The following is a 7,677-nucleotide window of genomic DNA, read 5'->3' as shown; positions in this document are numbered from 1 at the left end:
TACCCTCTCCGTGAGCTCCGGAATCGTCTCCTGCCCTCATTTGCAAGGAGACGTCTCCCGGTGAAGGCAGGTGTCCCCTAACTTGAGAAGGTAGGTGTGTCCAGAGGCTGGCACTTGAGCGTCAGTGAACAGAACCCGGGCGGAGCCCCAGGTGAAGGGGTGGTTGGCGCTAAGCCAATCATAGCTCATGACGACAAGGATCAGCCAATCAGAACACGGATGCTTGGCGCAGGGTGCGGACCCGCCCCCTTGCAGCTGGGTGGCCAACGCCTTCGCCCAGGGCTAGCTGGATTAGAACAAGATCACGGAGTGCAGGGACGGGGCACCTTTCAAGCTGGGAGACGGTGCCCTCCCATTCCAGCTAATTTCTCTACAAGCCTTGTCCTAAACAGGTGTCGGTGCCTGCTGTGGACGCATTTTGACCTGGGCCGTATCTCTCTCTGGAGACTTTGTGCCTATGGTTGGGGACAGAGTGAGGTCGTTGCCTTGACGACGACAGCATGCTGCGGGTGGTCCTACAGAGTGTGAGCTTGGGGCGGGCGGATGTCAATCTGCCTTCTTGCGTGCTTCACCTGGGACCCGTGACTGTGTCGGCACAAGGAATCGTAACAGCACTAAGATTGCTAGTTTGCTAGTCAGCTTCTTTTAGACCTGCGAGCGAGATGAATTTCACCTCAAATTTGTTTCCAAGTTGAAAACCTTTGGGTCTTTCCACGTGAAAGGATATTAAAGAAATAGTAAGTATAACACTTTTAAGGCTACTATTATCTCACTCTTTTATGTATAATAGATTTCAATCTCTTTAACAAAATTAAACTTCAGTGTTATGTTTATCTAAATTGTTGGTATTGGAATCATAGGTTAACATGGCACATGTCCAGCAATAATACCACACACTGCTGGTTGGCCAGGCTTCGTTTGTGTTACCCTTACATTCAGGAGTAGAAGGCATGAAAAGTTATAGTTTATGAGTAACTGTTTCGGGAAACAAGAGGCTTTTTAAACCGTGATACTTAAGGTATTGCACGTAGTGCCATTTGAAAAAAAGGTGTGTTCAGTGTGCTGTGACCAAAATGTGCACTTACTCCAAGGATAAATTTGGAATAAAGTTACATAATATCAGCTTACGACATGCTTCAGAACATCTTACATATGTTTATAGTAATTTTAATTTTATTTACATTTTGAAATATAGAGAACACCAATTGCAAAATGTTACACGTTATAGGTTCCATCTGTTTTTGCCCTTGATAAACCTGAAGTCTAGTCCTTGGTAAAACATGCTGTCTTAATGGAAGGAAAAATAATTAAGGAGAGAGGTAAAATTACATTGAAAATATTTTTTAAGCAGACATTTTATTTGAAAATAGTTAATAGACATTAAAAGGAAGTTAAAATATCAAATGTCTTAAAGTTAGTGTTGGGACACTGCTGTGTAAACAGTTTATAGTAAGAACTATTATCAAAGCTAGTAGTAAAATAATTAAATAATTTGAGTTTGTGTTCACTGGGGTTTTTTTTGTTTCTTTTTTTTTTCATTCTTTTTTTTTTTAATTCATTTTAGAAAGGAGAGAGAGAGAAGGAAAGGGAGAGAGAGGAGAGAGAGAAGGGGGGAGGAGCAGGAAGCATCAACTCCCATATGTGTCTTGACCAGGCAAGCCCAGGGTTTCGAACTGGCGACCTCAGCATTTCCAGGTCGACGCTTTATCCACTGTGCCACCACAGGTCAGGCCGGGGTTTATTTTCATTACCCCCTACCCCCTAATCAATCTTGTGTTTTTTCCTGTATAGCTATATAATAAAACCCTAAATTATTATATGTGAAATACAAAAAATATATTCTTGGATTATTATAGTTTCCTAGAACAACAAGGATATTTGTATTGTCTTTGTTATCAGTGTACCAATAGAGAGGTAAGTAAAAACATCACAATTCACAAGCTGAGTTAATTAGTTTTAGATTGCCATAAATATACAATGTAATAGGTGAGAATATTTTCCCCCCCAAATTTTATGAATGGGTGTTTTTATATTATCAGATTAAAAAAACTAACTATGAATCATCATTTGAATAGGTAGTCAACCAAAGATTTTTTTTCTCCTCAAACGTTTAGAACCATAATGGGATTAACAGTAATAATATTTTTTATTATTTGGTTCTAGAATTTAATTAGAACATCAGATTTAAAAATAAATTTAACTTTGAAGTTATAGTTTATTAGCTTTTATAATTCATGGCAATAAAAACTTATGAATTAAAATTTATCTACATTTGGATGAAAAGTTTTTTTCTATACCAGTATATGTAGTGGAATGGTTGTAGGACCTTCATCAATCATTAGTAAAGTAAGAAAGATTTTATTAGGATTGCCTTTATCCAGAAAATGACATGTAATGGGAATAAAAAAGAATCCTAAACACATAATTCAAATGATCATTTTCATAGTTAGTAATCATTAAAAGAATTTTTGAAATACTGTATTTGGTACTATACTACTACTATTTAATGTTTTAAAATCCGCCTATATACTGGATGTCATTGCTGTTATATATAGGAATTTCATTACTGTAGTAAGAAAAGTAAAAAACAATAGTTTATCAGAGGTTCTTAGGCCTGACCTGTAGTGGCGCAGTGGATAAAGCATCAACCTGGAAACACTGAGGTCGCCAGTTTGAAACCCTGGACTTGCCTGGTCAAGGCACATATGGGAGTTGATGGTTTCTGCTCCTCCCCCCTTCTCTCTCTCTCTCTCTCTTTCTCTCTCTCCTCTCTAAAATGAATAAAAAAAAATTTTTTTAAAGGTTCTTAGTGTTCACTTGGTAAGTTATCATTTTGTGAGTAGAGAGTGTATATAGATTTTCATATATATATTTTTAATTAATTTTACTAGGGTGACATCAATAAATCAGGGTACATATGTTCAAAGAAAACATGTCCAGGTTATCTTGTCAATCAATTATGTTGCATACCCATCACCCAAAGTCAGATTGTCCTCCTTCACCTTCTATCTAGTTTTCTTTATGCCCCTCCCCCTGACCTTTTTCCTCCCCCCCCCCCCATAACCCACACTCTTATCAATGTCTTTTTTTTTTTTTTTTTTACAGAGGCAGAGATAGACAGGGACAGACAGACAGGAACGGAGAGAGATGAGAAGCATCAATCATCAGTTTCTCGTTGCGCATTGCGACTTCTTAGTTGTTCATTGATTGCTTTCTCACATGTGCCTTGACCGTGGGCCTTCAGCAGACTGAGTAACCCCCTGCTGGAGCCAGCGACCTTGGGTCTAAGCTGGTGAGCTCTTTGCTCAAGCCAGATGAGCCCGCGCTCAAGCTGGCGACCTCAGGGTCTCAAACCTGGGTCCTTCTGCATCCCCTACGCTCTATCCACTGCGCCACCACCTGGTCAGGCATCAATGTCTTTTAGTCTCGTTTTTTATGTCCCACCTACGAATGGAATAATGCAGTTCTTGTTTTTTTCTGATTTACTTATTTCACTCCGTATAATGTTATCAAGTTCCCACCATTTTGTTTTAATGATCCGATGTCATCATTTCTTCCATAGTGTATATTTGCCGCATCTTCTTTATCCAGTCTTCTATTGAAGGGCTTTTTGGTTGTTTACATGTCTTGGCCACTGTGAACAATGCTGCAATGAACATGGGGCTGCATGTGTCTTTATGTATCAATGTTTCTGAGTTTTGGGGGTATATACCCAGTACAGGGATTGTTGGGTCATATGGTAGTTCTATTTTCAGTTTTTTGAGGAACCACCATACTTTCTTCCATAATGTTTGTACTACTTTACATTCCCACCAACAGTGAATGAGGGTTCCTTTTTCTCCACAGCCTCTCCAACATTAATTATTACCTGTCTTGTTAATAATAGCTAATGTAACAGGTGTGAGGTGGTATCTCATTGCAGTTTTGATTTGCATTTCTCTAATAACTAATGAAGATGAGTATCTTTTCATATATCTGTTGGCCATTTGTATTTCTTCCTGGGAGAAGTGTCTGTTCATGTCCTCTTCCCATTTTTTTATTGGATTGTTTGTTTGTTGTTGGGTTTTATGAGTTCTTTGTATATTTTGGATATTAGGCCCTTATCTGAGCTGTTGTTTGAAAATATCATTTCCCATTTAGTTGGCTGTCTGTTTTTTTTTGTTTTTTTTTTAGAGAGGAGAGGGAGAGACAGAGAGAGAGAAGGGGGGGGGGGAGGAGCTGGAAGTATCAACTCCCATATGTGCCTTGACCAGGCAAGCCCAGGGGCTGTCTGTTTATTTTGATATCAGTTTCTCTTGCTGAGCAAAAACTTTTTATTCTGATGTAGTCCCATTCATTTAATTTTGCCTTCACTTCCCTTGCCTTTGGAGTCAAATTCATAAAATGCTCTTTAAAACCAAGGTCCATGAGTTTAGAACCTATGTCGTCTTCTATGTACTTTATTGTTTCAGGTCTTATATTTAGGTCTTTGACCCATTTTGAATTAATTTTAGTACAAGGCGACAAACTGTAGTCGAGTTTCATTCTTTTGCATGTGGCTTTCTGGTTTTCCCAGCACCATTTGTTGAAGAGGCTTTCTTTTCTCCATTGTGTGTTGTTGGCCCCTTTATCAAAAATTATTTGACCATATATATGTGATTTTATTTCTGGACTTTCTATTCTGTTCCATTGGTCTGAATGTCTATTTTTCTGTTTTGATTGTCGTGGTTCTATAATAGAGTTTGAAGTCAGGTATTGTAATGCCCCCAGCTTCGTTCTTTTTCTTTAGGATTTCTTTGGCTATTCGGGGTTTTTTATAGTTCCATATAAATCTGAAGATTTTTTGTTCCATTTCTTTAAAAAATGTCATTGGAATTTTGATGGGAATTACATTAAATTTGTATATTGCTTTGGGTAATATGGCCATCTTGATTATATTTATTCTTTCTATCCAAGAGCAAGGAATATTCTTCCATTTCATTGTATCTTTTTCGATTTTCCTTAACAATGGTTTGTAGTTTTCATTATATAAGTCCTTTACATTCTTTGTTATGTTTATTCCTAGGTATTTTATTTATTTTGTTGCAATCATGAAGGGGATTATTTTTTTGAATTCGTTCTCAAATGTTGGCATATAGAAAGGCTATTGACTTTTGTATGTTAATTTTGTATCCTGCAACCTTACTGTATTGGCTTATTGTTTCTAGTAGTCTTTTTGTAGATTCTTTGGGGGTTTTCGATGTATAGGATCATATCATCTGCAAAAAGTGATACCTTTACTTCTTTTCCGATATGGGTGCCTTTTATTTCTTTGTCTTGTCTGATTGCTCTGGCTAGAACCTCTAGCACCACATTAAATAAGAGTAGAGAGAGTGGACAACCCTGTCTTGTTCCTGATTTAAGGAGGAAAGCTTTCAGTTTTGTTCCATTTAATATGATGTTAGCTAATGGTTTATCATATATGGCCTTTATCATGTTGAGATATTTTCCTTCTGTACCCATTTTGTTGAGAGTGTTAACAAATTGTGTTGTATTTTATCGAATGCCTTTTCTGCATCTATTGATAAGGTCATGTGGTTTTTGTTCTTTTTTTTGTTGATATGGTGTATTACGTTAACCGTTTTACGTATATTGAACCATCCTTGAGCTTCTGGGATGAATCCCACTTGATCGTGATGTATTATTTTTTTAATATGTTGTTGTATTCGATTTGCTAGTATTTTGTTTAGTATTTTAGCATCTGTATTCATTAGAGATATTGGTTTGTAGTTTTCTTTTTTTGTGCTGTCCTTGCCCGGTTTCGGTATGAGGGTTATGTTGGCCTCATAAAATGTGTTTGGAAGTATTGCTTCTTCTTCAATTTTTTGGAAGACTTTGAGTAGAATAGAAACCAAGTCTTCTTTGAATGTTTGATAGAATTCGCTAGTATAACCGCCTGGGCCTGTACTTTTATTTTGGGGGAGGTTTTTAATAGTTTTTTCTATTTCTTCCCTACTGTTTAGGCTTTCTGCTTCTTATAGACTCAGTCTAGGAAGGTTGTATTGTTCTAGGAATTTATCCATTTCTTCTAGATTGTTGAATTTAGTGGCATAAAGTTTTTCATAGTATTCTACAATAATTCTTTGTATATCTATGATCTCTGTGGTGATTTCTCCTCTTTCATTTTGGATTTTGTTTATATGAGTTCTTTCTCTTTTTTCCTTGGTAAATCTTGCCAAGGGTTTGTCAATTTTGTTGATCTTTTCAAAGAACCAGCTCCTTGTTCTATTAATTTTTTCTATAGTTTTTCTGTTCTTTATTTCATTTATTTCTGCTCTGATTTTTATTATCTCCTTTCTTCGGCTGGTTTTGAGTTGTCTTTGTTCTTCTTTTTCTAGTTCCTTAAGGTGTGAAGTTAAGTGGTTCACTTGGGCTCTCTCTTGTTTGTTCATATATGCCTGAAGTGATATGAACTTCCCTCTTATCACTGCTTTTGCTGCATCCCATAGATTCTGATATGTCGTATTGTCATTTTCATTTGTCTGTATATATCTTTTGATCTTTGCGCTTATTTCTTCTTTGACCCATTCATTTTTTTAAAAGTATGTTGTTTAGTTTCCACATTTTGGTAGTTTTTTTTTTCTCTTTTTTGCAGTTGAATTCTAGTTTTAAGGCTTTGTGATCAGAAAATATGCTTGGTACAACTTCGATTTTTCTGAATTTGCTGATGTTGTTTTTGTGGCCCAACATATGGTCAATTCTTGAGAATGATCCATGTACACTGGAGAAAAATGTATACTGTGTCACTTTGTGATGAAATGTCCTGTAGATTTCTATCATATCCAGGTGCTCTAGTGTTTTGTTTAAGGCCAATATATCTTTATTGATTCTCTGTTTGGATGACCGATCTAGAGGCATCAGCAGTGTATTGAGGTCTCCAAGTATAATTGTATTTTTGTCAGTTTTTGTTTTAAGGTCAATAAGTAGCTGTCTTATATATTTTGGTGCTCCTTGGTTTGGTGCATATATATTAAGAATTGTTATGTCTTCTTGATTCAGCGTCCCCTTAATCATTATGAAATGACCATTTTTGTTTTTGAGTACTTTTGCTGTCTTGTAGTCAGCATTATCAGATATGAGTATTGCTATGCCTGCTTTTTTTTGGATGTTATTTGCTTGGAGTATTGTTTTCCAGCCTTTCACTTTGAATTTGTTTTTATCCTTGTTGCTTAGATGAGTTTCTTGTAGGCAGCATACAGTTGGATTTTCTTTTTTAATCCATTCTGCTACTCTGTGCCTTTTTATTGGTGAGTTTAATCCATTTACATTTAGTGTAATTATTGACACTTGTGAGTTCCCTATTGCTATTTTATACATTGCTTTCTGTTAGTTTTGTGTCTTGTTTGATTATTCTCTTTTGTTTTTCTATCTTTTATTTTTTTGTTCGGTTGTATTCCATACATCTTTCCTCTGTTGCTATCTTTTTTAAATCATGTGCTACTGTGGTGGTTTTTTCCAATGGTGGTTACTATTAAGTAGTGAAATGGGTTCCTACCCTATTCATTGTAGTGCACTATGTTGTGAGTACTTTTGCACTCCATCATCCTTTGCTACTGTTAATCTCCATCCTCTCCCCTTTTTTTGTTGTTGTCAGTTTAAATTTGGTTTTATTGTGTTCTTGGTGGAGCTTTTACTTGTGGTTTTGTTTTTTTTTGTTCT

The 7,677-nt window shown here is 36.4% G+C and overlaps 1 protein-coding gene across 2 annotated transcripts in view; it reads left to right on the top strand.

Annotated features, from left to right (window-relative positions):
• The first annotated feature begins 296 nt into the window (after positions 1 to 296).
• Positions 297 to 7,677, top strand: part of CDKL2 (cyclin dependent kinase like 2) — a 45,735-nt gene continuing 38,354 nt past the window's right edge. For both annotated transcript variants that reach the window (XM_066385376.1, XM_066385375.1), the window contains exon 1: positions 297 to 737. The gene's annotated coding sequence lies outside the window, so the exon portion shown is untranslated. The remainder of the gene's footprint in view (positions 738 to 7,677) is intronic.

Source organism: Saccopteryx leptura, chromosome 5, assembly GCF_036850995.1.
Source record: "Saccopteryx leptura isolate mSacLep1 chromosome 5, mSacLep1_pri_phased_curated, whole genome shotgun sequence".
Taxonomy (NCBI): Eukaryota; Metazoa; Chordata; class Mammalia; order Chiroptera; family Emballonuridae; genus Saccopteryx; species Saccopteryx leptura.
The sequence above is the reverse complement of the archived record's forward strand: the minus strand, read 5'-3'. Positions and strand labels throughout refer to the sequence as shown.